The sequence below is a fragment of the Myxocyprinus asiaticus genome, chromosome 14, assembly GCF_019703515.2.
Source record: "Myxocyprinus asiaticus isolate MX2 ecotype Aquarium Trade chromosome 14, UBuf_Myxa_2, whole genome shotgun sequence".
NCBI classification, from domain to species: Eukaryota; Metazoa; Chordata; class Actinopteri; order Cypriniformes; family Catostomidae; genus Myxocyprinus; species Myxocyprinus asiaticus.
In genome coordinates this window covers 3,609,964-3,625,108 of record NC_059357.1, presented here as the reverse complement: position 1 = coordinate 3,625,108, position 15,145 = coordinate 3,609,964, and the positions used below count along the sequence as shown (strand labels likewise).

At 47.1% G+C, this 15,145-nt stretch overlaps 1 long non-coding RNA gene across 1 annotated transcript; it reads left to right on the top strand.

Moving 5' to 3' along the window:
- The first annotated feature begins 6,295 nt into the window (after window positions 1–6,295).
- LOC127452026 (uncharacterized) lies at window positions 6,296–14,931 on the top strand. The gene is made up of 3 exons (XR_007899187.1): window positions 6,296–7,261; window positions 7,814–8,392; window positions 12,492–14,931. It is a non-coding gene; the product is annotated as an uncharacterized LOC127452026 (long non-coding RNA).
- The last annotated feature ends 214 nt before the right edge of the window (window positions 14,932–15,145 follow it).

The window sequence follows — 15,145 nt, the reverse complement described above, 5'->3', positions numbered from 1 at the left end:
AACCTGGAATTTTGCAATGCAGTTCCCTATCTGTCACTCACTCGACGTTGGTGTCGATGTAGTGACACTAGGGGTCACTCTTGGGAGCCCGAGACACCTCTGGTCTTTGATAAAAGGCCAATGAAAATTGGCGAGTGGTATTTGCATGCCACTCCCCCGAACATACGGGTATAAAAGGAGCTGGTATGCAACCACTCATTCAGATTTTCTCTTCGGAGCCGAACGGTCATGCTCATTGAGCTGAATACTACTGTTCATTCACCTGCTGGATCTGATGGCGCATTTCAGCGGCTTCTCCCTCCTCTGCACTGGTGCACTGCAGAGAACGCCCCTGGGCGCTTCGGCAGAAAAACTAGAGAGTATATTTTCTGAAAGAGCATTTTTCCCCTCTAAAAGAGTATATATTTCTCTAAAAGAGCGCACACACGGAACGTCTTTTTAAAGACGCGTCTTTTTAAAGATGCTTTTCCGATTGTGTGTTATTCCTGGTTGTGCTTGTTATCTCTCGCCTTCTAACGGTCACGATCACTGTCTTTCGTGTCTGGGCACTGCTCACGCGGAGACAGCGTTCGTGGATGGTCACATTCTCATTGCGAGAATGTGTCCATGGCAACGTTGCGGTCGCGGCTCGCCTTCGTAAGGAAGCGAGCCACCCCAGAGGCTCCCGCCTCGGTCCTTTTACCCACGGGTTTGAGGCCAGCGCGGCTAGCACTGGGGGCGATTTGGGGACCCCAATGGGACCGCCTCCGCCGGGTATCCCCCCGCGGAACTCCCATCCCCCAGCACGCTCGTCTGCCCCGATCGGGCTTCCGGGTGAGTCCGCCGGCTCGTCTCACGGCGAGTTCGACCTCTTATTCGGAGCCCGCGAAAGTGATGAGCTCTCGAGCGCAGCATCGGAGAGCGGGCTCGTCCAGTCGGAAGCCTCGGCTGGGCTCCTCCCTTCGGGGTCGATCGCCCAGTCACAGGCTGACGCGGAGATGACGACATGCTTTCCCGGACAGCCGCGAGCGTCGGTTAGAGTGGATTTCACCGCTCTTCCCTGAACCCTCGCGGCTCTGTGATTGGTTCCTGGGCTCGCGGCGCCGCTCAAAGCCACGCCCCGCCCCGTTCCTTTCTTCCCGGAAGTGCATGAAGAGCTGACAAGATCGCGGGAGGCACCTTTTACTGCCCGGTCCCGATCTTTTCAGCTTCCCCGCTCTCACTACCCTCGATGGTGGGGCGGCCGAGGGTTATTCGGCAATCCCCCGGTGGATAAAGGCGCTCGCGGTGCACCTATGCCCGCAGAGCGCCGCCACCTGGCGTGGGTGCCCAAAGCCCCGTCCAAGGCCTGTAGGTTTACGTCGTCTCTGACGGTCGAAGCCTACGGCGCTGCTGGACAAGCCGCCTCCGCCCTGCACGCCATGGCTCTCCTGCAAGTCTGCCAAGGCGCTAAAGGAACTGCACGAGGGTAGTTCCGTCCCGGGATTGATGCAGGAACTGCGCTCGACGACCGACCTCGCTCTCCGAGCGACGGAGGTCACGGCACGGTCTCCCGGGCGGACGATGGCCACACTAGTGGTCCAGGAGCGCCACCTTTGGCTCAACCTGGTCAAGATGGGTGAGGCCAACAGGACACGATCCCTTGCTGCCCCCATTTTCCAGGCGGGCCTATTCGGCGACACTGTCGAGGACTTTGCCCAGCAGTTCTCGATGGTAGAGCAGTAGATGGGTGCTAGCCGGCTTGTCCTGCCCCGGCGTGGCTCAAGATCCCCCCATCTACTCATCGCCGAGGGCGTCCCCCTGCGGTGACTGCACCGGCTCCGCCGCAGCCCGCCCCTCCGGCCCGGCCCCGGCGTGGAGCCCACCGCAGGAAGCCGACGCCACCCGTCTCACAGCCGGCACCGAAGAACCCACGGAGGTCTTCGAAGCGCCCCTGAGACGGGCGACCCAGGGACAACGAAACCCGCTGCTCTGGAGCTGGTAAGCAGATCTTCTTTTTGTTACCTCTTGCATTTAATTGCGCTGCATGCCCAAGTGGCTGCAGTACTCAAGAGCTCCGCAAGAGTGGTTTCCTTGTTCCCTGGGTCACATATTCGGTGTGTACGGCTGGCATCACGACCACCGTCCACCACTCCATTTGGCAGGTTGGCGCTCCAGCGGCGGTCTCCCGCCCTGAGCGCCCAGCTGTGGCACAAATCTGCCCCCGATGTGACAGTCTCCACGGGTCATGAGGACAGGCCTCTTCCTCCCCCGTCCCAGGCTGTTCCGGGGGTGGTCACAAGGAGCCAGGTAAGTGCTTCGATGTCCTCTGACTCAGCACGGCCACGATGGGGTGTGGCACCTCAGGCTCCGCCCCGCCGCGAGGCCCCACCCGCCGGTACATCCGATGACGTTGTCCCTTTGGTCCCCCTTGCGCGGAACTCGGGTGCATGGCTTGCGCTTTCCAGTCCGTCGCGAGGGCTGGTCCGGACCGTCCGACTCGGCTGCACGATTCACTTCGCTGGGCATCCACCCAGGTCCAGCGGTGTCCACTTCACCTTGGTGAAAGATGGAAACGCTGCTACCTTGCGCGGAGATCGCTACCCTCCTACGGAAGGACGCGATAGAACCTGTCCCTCCAGCCGAGATGAAGAGGGGGTTTTACAGCCCCTACTTCATTGTACCGAAAAAAGGCGGTGGGTTGCGGCCAATCTTGGACCTGCGAGTACTGAACCGGGCCTTACACAGACTCCCGTTCAAGATGCTGACGCAAAGACGCATTCTAGCGAGCGTCCGGCATCAAGATTGGTTCGTGGCGGTAGACCCGAAGGATGCGTACTTTCACGTCTCGATCCTTCCTCGACACAGACCCTTCCTGCGGTTTGCGTTTGAGGGTCAGGCGTATCGGTACAAGTCCTCCCTTTCGGCCTGTCCCTGCCTCCTCGCGTCTTTACGAAGATCGCAGAGGCTGCCCTTGCCCCGTTAAGGGAGGTGGGCATTCGCATTCTCAACTATCTCGACGACTGGCTAATCCTAGCTCACTCTCGAGACGGGTTATGCGCACACAGGGACCTGGTGCTCTCACACCTCAGCCGACTAGGGCTTCGGGTCAGCTGGGAAAAGAGCAAGCTCCTCCCGGTTCAGAGCATCTCTTTTCTCGGTTTGGAGTTGGACTCAGTCTCCTTGACGGCGCACCTTATGAACGAGCGCGCCCAGTCGGTGCTGGCCTGTTTGAAGGCGTTCAAACAGAAAACGGCGGTTCCACTGAAACATTTTCAGAGGCTCCTGGGGCATATGGCGTCCTCGGCGGTGGCCACCCCGCTCGGGTTGATGCATATGAGGCCGCTTCAGCACTGGCTCCAGACTCGAGTCCCGAGACGGGCATGGCGCCACGGGACACACCGCGTGGCCATTACACCGGTCTGTCACCGTCTTTTCAGCCCTTGGACCGACCTCTCGTTTCTACGAGCAGGTGTTCCTCTAGAACTGGTCTCCAGGCGCATCGTGGTCACGACAGACGCCTCCAAGACGGGCTGGGGCGCTGTTTGCAACGGGCACGCAGCCACCGGCCTCTGGACGGGTCCGCGGCTGCGTTGGCACATCAACTGCCTCGAGTTACTGGCAATTCTGCTCGCCCTGCGGAGGTTCCGGCCCTTGATCCAGGGCAAGCACGTGCTAGTTCGGACAGACAGCACGGCAGCGGTAGCATATGTCAACCGCCAAGGCGGTCTGCGCTCCCGCTGTATGTCACAACTCGCCCGCCGTCTCCTCCTCCGGAGTCAGCAGCACCTCAAGTCGCTGCGAGCCACTCATATCCCGGGCAACCTCAACGTTACAGCGGACGCGCTGTCACGGCAGGTTCCCCGCAGGGGAGAGTGGAGACTCCACCTTCAGGTGGTCCAGCTGATTTGGAGTCGATTCAGTCAGGCACAGGTGCACCTGTTCGCCTCCCAAGAATCCTCCCACTGCCCGCTCTGGTACGCCCTCACCGAGGCCTTCCTCGGCATAGACGCGCTGGCACAGCTGGGCCCCTGGCATTCGCAAATATGCGTTTTCCCCAGTGAGCCTGCTCGCACAGACCCTGTGCAAGGTCAGGGAGGACGAGGAGAAGGTCGTCCTGGTAAGCACCCTACTGGCCCGCCCAGACGTGGTGCTCGGACCTCACGCTCCTCGTGACAGCTCCCCCGGGCAAATTCCCCTGAGAAAGGCCCTTCTTTCTCAGGGAAGGGGCACCATTCGGCACCCGCGCCCAGACCTCTGGAATCTCCATGTCTGGCCCCTGGACGGGACGCGGAAGACCTAAGCCGTCTCCCACCTGCGGTGGTAGACACATTCACTCAGGCTAGGGCTCCCTCTACGAGGCGCCTGTATGCCTTTAAGTGGTGTCTGTTCGCTAAGTGGTGTTCTTCCCATCAGGAAGACCCCCAGAGGTGCGCAGTCAGATCAGTGCTTTCCTTCCTGCAAGAGAGGTTGGAAGGGAGGCTGTCCCCTTCCACCTTGAAGGTGTACGTTGCTGCCATAGCAGCACGCCATGACGCAGTCGACGGTGAGTCCTTAGGGAAGCATGATCTGATCATCAGGTTCCTAAGAGGCGCCAGGAGGCTGAATCCCTCCAGGCCACGCCTTGTTCCCTCATCGGACCTCTGTAGTTTTTCAGGGTCTACAGAGAGCCCCCTTTGAGTTTTGCAGTCAGCCGGGCTTAAGGCACTCTCCTTGAAGACTGCCCTCCTGACTGCGCTCACTTCCATCAAGAGGGTAGGTGACCTGCAAGCGTTCTCTGTCAGCGAAATGTGCCTGGAGTTCGGTCCGGGCTATTCTCACGTGATCCTGAGACCCCCGACCGGGCTATGTGCCCAAGGTTCCCACCACTCCTTTTAGAGACCAGGTGGTGAACCTGCAAGCGCTGCCCCAGGAGGAGGCAGACCCAGCCCTGGCGTTGCTGTGTCCGGTGCGCGCTTTGCGCATCTATTTGGATCGCACGCAGAGCTTTAGACTCTCTGAGCAGCTCTTTGTCTGCTTCGGTGCACAGCGGAAAGGAAGTGCTGTCTCCAAGCAGAGGATCGCCCACTGGCTCATTGACGCCATAACTATGGCATGTCTCGCCCAAAACATGCCGCCCCCGGTAGGGCTACGAGCCCATTCTACTCGTGGTGTAGCGGCTTCTTGGGCCCTGGCCAGAGGTGCCTCTCTAACAGACATTGCAGAGCAGCGGGCTGGGCAACACCCAACACCTTTGCAAGGTTTTACAACCTCCGGGTGGAACCGGTTTCGTCCCAGGTAGTGGCACGCAACACAAGCGGATAAGCCCGGGATAGCCGGCCGGGTGTATCGCTTGCACATAGCGCCTTCCACCTCCTTTTGAGCTGAAGACGTGCGCTGTTAATTCCCAGTAGTGTTCACAAAGGTTGTTCCCTGGTTGACTTCCTCCGAGCCCTGTGGCAGTCGAGTTTTCGGAGAGACTCGCTGCCGGCCCAGTACACGCGCTAACTAAGAGCCCGGTTCTGGGGTAGGTGCTCCGCATGTGGCGGTTCCCTGTAAGGCTAACCCCATGCGATCTATATCTTCCGCTAGTTCGTTTCCCTACTGGCAAACTGCGTCTTCCTTGGGCAGAGCCCCTCAGTCTCCATGTTGTAGTAACTCCTCCCCCATTGGGTAGGATCTACCTTGAAGGCTCTCCACATGGTTGGAAAGACCATGTGATGTATTCTTCCACTTAAATATCCCCCCTCTCTTGGGGCGAGGTGTGGTCTCCGCGGTGTCCTCCCCTTGGGAGGGACACCCCCCGACTAGACCTGGCGGCCCAGTCGGATAATCCCCCTTCTTTTTAGGGAGTGGAAAAAGAGAAGGGGAAAGAGGCCATGACTGGGTTAAGCCTGTCTCTATCTCTGGGTAGTCGACTTGTCCCCAAAAAGGGCCGTTTGACACTCATAACTGTGTTGGGGGAGGTTACGTGTCGACCTGGTGTGCTGGCTATGAGGCACACAGCAAGTCTGCCCACCACACACCGCCAGTTCACGTAACACAGTTCAGCCTTGTGGCGTTTTGTATAGGGACCCCTAGTGTCACTACATCGACACCAACGTCGAGTGAGTGACAGATAGGGAACGTCATGGTTACTGGTGTAACCTCCGTTCCCTGATGGAGGGAACGAGACGTTGGTCCCTCCTGCCACAACGCTGAACTACCCGCTGAAATGGCCGGACCTTATATCGGCTCCTCAGCGTAAAACCTGAATGAGTGGTTGCATACCAGCTCCTTTTATACCCGTATGTTCGGGGGAGTGGCATGCAAATACCACTCGCCAATTTTCATTGGCCTTTTATCAAAGACCAGAGGTGTCTCGGGCTCCCAAGAGTGACCCCTAGTGTCACTACATCGACACCAACGTCTCGTTCCCTCCATCAGGGAACGGAGGTTACACCAGTAACCATGACGTTTTCCAGTCATGGAAAAATCTTTGAAAATTAGAAAAATACCTAAATGTCCTGGAAAATAATTATTTGTCCTGGAAAACTGTTTGACTGTGTTGCTAAAAAGGTTTTTGTTACATGTACAAAATCATGGTAATGATCGGTACTCGGGATAGGAGTCAAATACACACATACATATCAATTTGTCACTGTTGGCGGCTGCGCACTGTGAAAAAACATCATCGGTTTACAGACATAAAGCACGTACATTCTGTGCTCATCTTCTGAAATAGTTTAAGTGCCAATATAGTGCAAAATATGATTTTATTATTTTTATTTTTGGATTTGATGGCTGTAGTGTTAACTACAAAACATTTGAGTTGTAAACTTTAGATAATGACAACGGTCAGAACGCTGCTAAATAAGGTGGAAATGCGTCATCAAAGTCTGTGAAAAGGGTCCATTTAACCACAAAAGGCACAGAAGATTTAATTGAATTAATATTTAATCTGCGTGTGCTACACACTTCAAAATGAATGTGTAAGGCTGCCCCCTCATACACTGTAAACACTGCTTTGTGATTATCAGCAGCTTGTAAATATATATTGTGAAAATGATGGGAAATTTTCCACCTCGTGTGAAACCGAGAGCCAAGATGTTCTTGTTTTTGAGTAAAGGATAACTTGTACCACCTCATAACCCCTCCCACTATTGCTGATATAAAATCCACAAGAGCAAAAATATCACCTTAAATATACCTTTACTGTTTCATCTAATATAAGTCGTAGTGTTAGCAGGATACAAGACGATCAGGCAGGCACTTGTGAACCTTTCTGATGAATTTGGAGACTGGGATATTACCCCCATATTCCATGGTTGCAATCAGGGACTTGGTAAGAATTCAGTCTTCGGCTTTCACGTCTTCAGTTAATCATTTAAAAAACACATTGTTTTGTGTAAATAATGCCAACGCATTTAGACTAGTCTTGTGCTGTTTTGACAGAGTTATCTGCTGTTAGTTTACAGAAGTTGAAGTTTTCCATTTCTTTGTTAGTCAGTTGAATTCTAGATTTATCAGTAATATTTCTGATACATTTGTAACACGGCAGTACACACTATGTATCCGATTTTCATGATGCATAATAGCAAGGAGAAAATTCACTATGGCAATACCATGTTTTTGGATGTGCAAAAACATGGCATTACCATGGTATTCTTTGAAATACCTTGCATGAGGCTATGAGAATATGCTAACCATTCAGAACCATGGCAAATCTTAAAGTATCATGGTATTAACATCTGATACAGTACCATATGGTTTTCAAATGAAAACAAATGATTAGGCATATTATTCAAGATTGCCAAATAAAGCACGATCATTTCACTGTGCTTACACTGCAGTCAAAAATCCACTTTGGACTAATGGATACATTATTCCTCTGTAGGGATTTTATTTCCCATTGGTGAAAACTGGACACAAATGAGACGCTTTGCTCTCTCAAATCTACAAGACTTTGGGATGCTCACCCCACTGCAGGAAAACCATTTGATTCAACACTGCCTGTGAACCTCGCCGTTTCAAACATCATTGCAGCTATTGTCTATGGCAATAGATTTGAGTTCAGCAACTATCGGTTACATCAAATGGTTAGACGAGCCTACGAGAACATGAAGATGATTTATCTCAGCTTCAGTTCAACTATTCAGTCATTTCTGTTTACGTCCACCATAATTCATACACTGATAGATATTTACCAGCTGTTTTTATTCCAATATTTAATTTTATAAATAATTTATTAATGATGGGAACATTTGATTTTGGAGTATTTGTCTCAGTGAGTACATTGTTCACTGGTACATTCAGATTATTTTTCATTCCGATGTTTGTAGCTCTACAACCTGTTTCCTTGGCTTCATCCTTTTGTGAAGAGTCACAAACGTATTGTGAAGAGAGCGAAGACCTGGTAAAAGGTCTGCAAAAGACTCTGAACCCTCAGGATCCCAGAGGACTGCAGAAAGATGAGGTACTGTCCACTTAACTAAAATAAATCGTGATTGTAAAAGTAATTCACTGGTTGTATTGATTTGGTGTTTTGATATGTATTTAGAGTAAGTGTATATTCAGTAAGTTTGTAATTTTTACGTTTTTAATCAGTATAGGAATCCATTTACTCTTAATGATTCCAGTTCTATTAACGATTTTATATTTACGACCATCCAGTCATTACTCTGACTGACTGTAAGTCTCCCAAGCCTGAAGTACAAATAATACAGGAACAGTTCACACACAAAATCAAATCAAAATCAAATCACTTTTATTGTCACACAACCATATACACAAGTGCAACAGTGGGTGAAAGTCTTGTGTGCAGTTCCGAGCAACATAGCAGTCGTGACAGTGTTGAGACATATACCAATTTACAATAAACATCAGATTTACACATCACAATTTACATATATAATATACATATATTTACATACAACACAATATACAAATAATAACAAACACTGTACAGTATACAATATACACAATATAGAATACACATACACATAATATAGAATGCACATACAATATAGAATACACATTATACAATAGTAGTATATATAGTATATACAAAATATACAGTAGATTGTATTGTACTGTATTGAAGAAGCTGTCATGAAGTCGGCTGGTGCGGGTCCTGATGCTGCGATACCGCCTACCTGATGGTAGCAGTGAGAACAGCCCATGGCTTGGGTGGCTGGAGTCTCTGATGATCCTCCAAGCTTTTTTCATACACCGCCTGGTATATACTGTATGTCCTGGAGGGAGTGAAGCTCACCTCCGATGATGTGTCTGGCAGTTCACACCACACTTTGCAGGGCTTTGCGGTTGTGGGCGGTGCTATTGCCGTACCTGGCGGAGATACAGCCAGTCAGGATGCTCTCTACAGTGCAGGTGTAGAACCGTGTGAGGATGTGGCGGTTCATTCCAAACTTCCTCAGCCATCTCAGGAAGAAGAGGCACTGATGAGCCTTCCTCACAACGGCTTCAGTGTGGATGGACCATGTGAGTTCCTCAGTGATGTGGACACCCAGGAACTTGAAGCTGCTGACTCTCTCCACCGGTGCTCCATTGATGGTGATGGGACTGTGTTCTCTGTCTTTTCTTCTGAAGTCCACCACAAGCTCCTTTGCCTTACTGATGTTGAGGGAGAGGTTGTGCTCCTGACACCAGCGTGTCAGAGTGTGCACCTCCTCTCTGTAGGCTGTTTCATCATTGCCAGTGATCATACCTACCACCGTCGTATCATCAGCAAACATCAGCAAACTTAACACAACAGATTTATATCATGTTTACACACTCTACTGATCAGTTAGGTTTAGATAAGGGGTTTGGGTAAGGGCATAATATCACCTTGTCCTTTACACCAGTGTTTCCCAACCACTGTCAGGTGTGCCGTGGAAAATGATCAAATTCCACTAAATGAATAGATTCCGTTTTCCCCGGAATATGAGTCGCAGATTTTTCATCATCTGAAAGGTCCTGTGACTTATACTGTAGTCCAAAGCGATTTATATACATAATTTATACATAACTGATGTTGGCTGGTCAAACACGCGCACCATAACTGATGAAAACATAGAGAAGGCACAGAGGCGGTAGAAGCGTTTTCAATTTGACAATTCAGAAACGCAACTCCTCACATGCCCACAAAATGACATTCAGTAAAAACATTCAGTCAGTGAAACAAATAATTAATACATTACAAAGAGGGTTGCAAATATCAGAAATGTCCACAGTCGCTAACGTTAATGAATGAATAGAATACAACAGGTTTATTGTTTTACTCACAGACTAAAAGCTGTTTATATGGCATAGCATAGAGTTACAGATGTTATGAACAGATGTGGCTTACTTGTCGCATTTCTCTCATGAAAAAATTAACCGAATATGAGAAACTGTTACACACGATTACTAAAAGCAAATTCTCCTATTTAAAACAAGCCCAAAAACACTGTGGTACAATGTGTAGATTCTGAGATACTGTAATCTTCACAGAGCACGTTTGACATCTGAACTGCTGAAGGGAAGTCTGGCGGCCACTCCCGTGTCCTAATGCCTACAGTATCCAACCTCTGTCAGTGCGATTTATAGAGAGATGTGACTTATATTGTGTTTTTTATTTTTCTCTCAACAACGCGATTTTGATCCGATGCGACTTATAGTCAGGTGCGACTTTATTTCCAGAAAATACGGTAAATAAATACATAAATAAAACATGTATTTGCTGTGGCGTTGCAAGATTTAATTTGCAAGAACAAATCTACAAATTGAAAAGATGTAAATTTGTTGTTTTTTTATTACCCAATTAGCACTCTTGTCACCAGTGACCTCATTATACAGCGTGCCTATGTGACTTGCATTTTTTTGCATAGCCAAATTTCAAACATTACAAGTAAACATGCTACTAAGACAGACAGAAAACATGGACAAGTTCATGAAAAGGAAAACTATCGACAATGGTTATGTGGGATAGTGGGATAGTGGTGTGCCGTGGGATTTTTTAATCGTAAAAAGTGTGCCGTGGCAGAAAAAAGGTTGGGAAACACTGCTTTACACCATGCGTGCGGAACTCGCACATACTTCCACAGTACACATCCGGGCATTTGCATTCGTACAAATTCATATGCACGAAATCGTACGAAATAGCCAACACGTAAAATATTTACGAATTTTCATGAGATTGGGTTGCGCTGTATGTTTCGCGCTGTAGATTCAAAAGAAACCGATTAATAAAAATTATTCGCTTGGGAATCGGACAACACTGGTTGTGCTGTATGTTTCGCGCTGTAGATTCAAAAGAAACCGATTAATAAAAATTATTCGCTTGGGAATCGAACTACACTGGTTGCGCTGTATGTTTCGTGCCATAGATTCAAAAGAACTGACTCATAAGAGTCATTCATTCGGGAGGCAGTGCTGCTTGTTTGTGGTGTAAAATCGGACTACACTGGTCATGCTGAATGTTTCCCGCTTTAGATTCAGAAGAAACTGACTCATAAGAGTCATTCGATTGGGAATCGGAGCACTGGTAATGCTGTGTTGTTTTGTGCTGCCGATTCAATAGCGGTTTTGCAGTGCCGCTAAATGGTAGTGCAGAGAACACTGTCAGAGTATTTTATCTGCGGAAGAATTTATATTTATATCTATTTATAACCCAGGAGTTTATTTGATGAGTGTGTTTCAGGGACAGCGCCAGCTATAGGTGGACTAGGCAATTGCCTAGGGCCTCCGCATTGCCGGGGGGCTCCAAAAGGTATTTGAACTTGGTAATTACCCAGAGCTGTGCACAATAAGTTTCATTTTTAGTGCTTGGAAAATCCACAAATGACTCCTATTATCAGCACTGGAACAAATAACGTGTTAAATGATTCTGACGTCTACTTTGCTATCGCGAAAATCTCGAACGCTCAGAATTTATGGTCATGGACGTGTTGTCAGGGTCAAGGTAATGTTTCCTCTAACATTTATGCACATTTATGCATTTGGCAGACGCTTTTATCCAGAGCGACTTACAGTGCCCTTATTACAGGGACAATCCCCCAGGAGCAACCTGGAGTTAAGTGCCTTGCTTAAGGACACAATGCTGGTGGCTGTGGGGATCGAACCAGCAACCTTCTGTTTACCAGTTCTGTGCTTTAGCCCACTGCGACAGCACCACTCCACTGCATGAGTGGGAGGAGCAGCATAAAAAGCAGCATAAACTGTGATGCGATTCAATAAAAAGCAAGATATTATTCTGTTTTCATGCAGTTCTGTCATTCTTATGTTTTCCCCCAAGGACTCTTATTTTGAAAGTTTGAAGAGACTCTTAGTTGGTAGTTTTGTATCTTCCTCTGTTATGTCTGTCTTCATGTCCATTGCCCTAATTGTATCCCAGGTGTTCCTCCTCTTCTTATTAGCCCTTGTGTATATATGTCCTCTTGTTCTTTATTCTTGTGTCAGTTCTTGTTTGTATGTGGTGCGTTATTAGCCAGCATACTGCTGCAGAGTTTGTTACATTGTTTTTCAAATGTTTACCTTCTTCGTTGTATCCTCATCTTTTGTTTGCAATTAAAGTTCATTTTTCCCCTTCTCAGGACGCAGAATGTGTGTTGGAGAGAGTTTGGACAGAATGGAGCTCTTCCTGTTTTTCACCTCCCTCCTTCAGAACTTCCGCTTCACTCCTCCACCTGAAGTGTCTGAAGATGAGCTCGACCTCACACCATCTGTTGGGTTCACGCTCAACATGTCTCCACACAAACTGTGTGCAGTGAAACTCTCTTAATAACATCAATCTGCTATAGAATGTCACTTCGATTTCTTCATTTCCTCACAGCTGTGTTGCATTTAGCTTTTCACTGGAAACGCATTAAATGTGCATCCTATTTTTAGATCAGTAACCATAATGCCTTTGCTGTTCTAAAGTTTAGAGTTAACCTAATATTTATACACAACTATCATGATAAAATCCCCAACTGGTTCTTAATAATAATTGTGAATTTTGTGACAACTGATGAAAGAATTATCACTTTAATTAGACAGCTTCTGAAAACAAAGTGGTTGAAATGCCAATGGTAACTATTGTTTCTTTAAATGAACAATGAGGATTTTAATATTGAAAGCTGTGCCAATTCTCATTAATATTTAAAAAGACTTTAGTGATATTACCATGTAACATCAATAAAGAAAGATACATCTCGTTTGGTTATTTATTCATTTGGGTTTCCTTAAAGAGATAGTTCACCCAAAAATGAAAATTCTCTCATCATTTACTCACCCTCATGCCATCCCAGATGTGTATGACTTCCTTTCTTCTGCAGAACACAAATGAAGATATTCAGAAGACTATTTCAGCTCTGTAGATCCATACAATGCAAGTGAATGGTGACCAGAACTTTGAAGGTCCAAAAGCACATAAAGACTCCAGTGGTTTAATCCATTTCATATGAAGCGCAATGAAAGGTGTGGATGAAAAACAGATCAATATTTAAGTTGTTTTTTAATATAAATCACCACATTTACATTCTTCTTTTGTTTTTGGCTATTCACATTCTTCTTGCATATTGCCACCTACTGGGCAGGTAGAGGAATTTATAGCAAAAATGGACTTAAATATTGATCTGTTTCTCACCCACCCCTATCATATGTCTTTATGTCTTCATTCTGAAGACATAAAAAACTTCATTTATGTTCAGCAGAAGAAAGAAAGTCATACACATCTGGGAGTGGTTGGTGAGTAAAAAATGAGCGAATTTTCATTTTTGTATTAACTATACCTTTAACATTAAATTTACACATTTGGCAGACACCTTTATTCAGTATGGATGGATGGAACCTCTTTCTTGTTCCCAGCATATATGGAGGAAATCCTTTCCTTACCTGACAAGTACTGCTCACTTGTGTTTTATTTGAAGACTCGCAGATTTAACTAAAACTTTTTTCTCAGACCGTTGACTCATTTTCGCCTTATTTAGCAGCGTAAATCTAGCAAACTTTTGGACACGTGCAAAGTCAACTTTGGATATAGTTAATTCAAGGTCAAGTTGATGGAGGAAAAGTGCATAAAGAAAGAGGGAGAATGAGAAAGAAAAAAGGTACTGTAGTGTTATGCATTGTAGTTCATAGTAGTCAGATTGTGTGTGGGGTTTTTTTATATATATATATAATGTATTGTCAGACATATATTTTTAGAAAGTTGGCACAACCAGGGGGAAAGTGGACACATTTTTATTTGCTGTTTGTACAGTCTAGTGCTGTCACAAAGACCGATGAGGTATCTCAGGACACTTACTACTTCAGTGATATCTCTCAGGATGAAGGAATATTTTCTCCATACCATTCTAAAAAAATAAATAATAAATAAATAAAAAATAAAAAGGCTTACAGCACCTTTAAGAGAAAATTTATGTAAATGTGTGTCATTGAAGAGGGCCCCATTCCTGTACTTTGCCTAGGGCTCCCAAATCACTAAATCCGCCCCTGGCTTGACTAGACACACCCAGTCCTGATATGCCAAGGTTAAAAGAAATTCCAGAAATGATGTGGAAAAAGGTGATTGAAATACACCAGTCTGGGAAGGGTTACAGTGCTGTTTCAAAGGCTCTGGGACTCTGAAGAACCACAGTGAGAGCCATTATCTCCAAATGGAGAAAATTTGGCACAGTAGTGAACCTTCCCAGAAGTGGCCGACCTTCCAAAATTCCTCCAAGAGCACAGCGACGACTCATCCAGGAAGTCACAAAAAAGCCTAGGACAACATCCAAGGAACTGCAGGCCTCTCTCGCATCAATAAAGGTCACTGTTCATGACTCCACTATCAGAAAGACACTGGCCAAAAATGGCATCCATGGAAGAGTGGTGAGGCGAAAACCACTGCTAACCCAGAGGAACATTAAGGCTTGTCTGAATTTTGCCAAAACACACCTTGATGATCCTCAAACCTTTTGGGAGAATGTTCTGTGGACTGATGAGTCGAAAGAGGAACTGTTTGGAAGACAGGGTTACAGGACAAGTTACATCTGGCATAAATCAAGCACAGAATTCCACACAAAGAACATCATACCTATAATTAATATCCATCCCCATCATCCAATATCCCCATTAATATCCATCAATAAATATGATGAAATGTTGTCAAATGAAGATAATGGTTTAAGTACCAAAAGTGTATAGGGTCATTAGAGACCCCTGGTATGTAAGAGTATAGTTTTTTCTTCTTCTTTTTATGCACTTCCATAAATAATATTTTTTT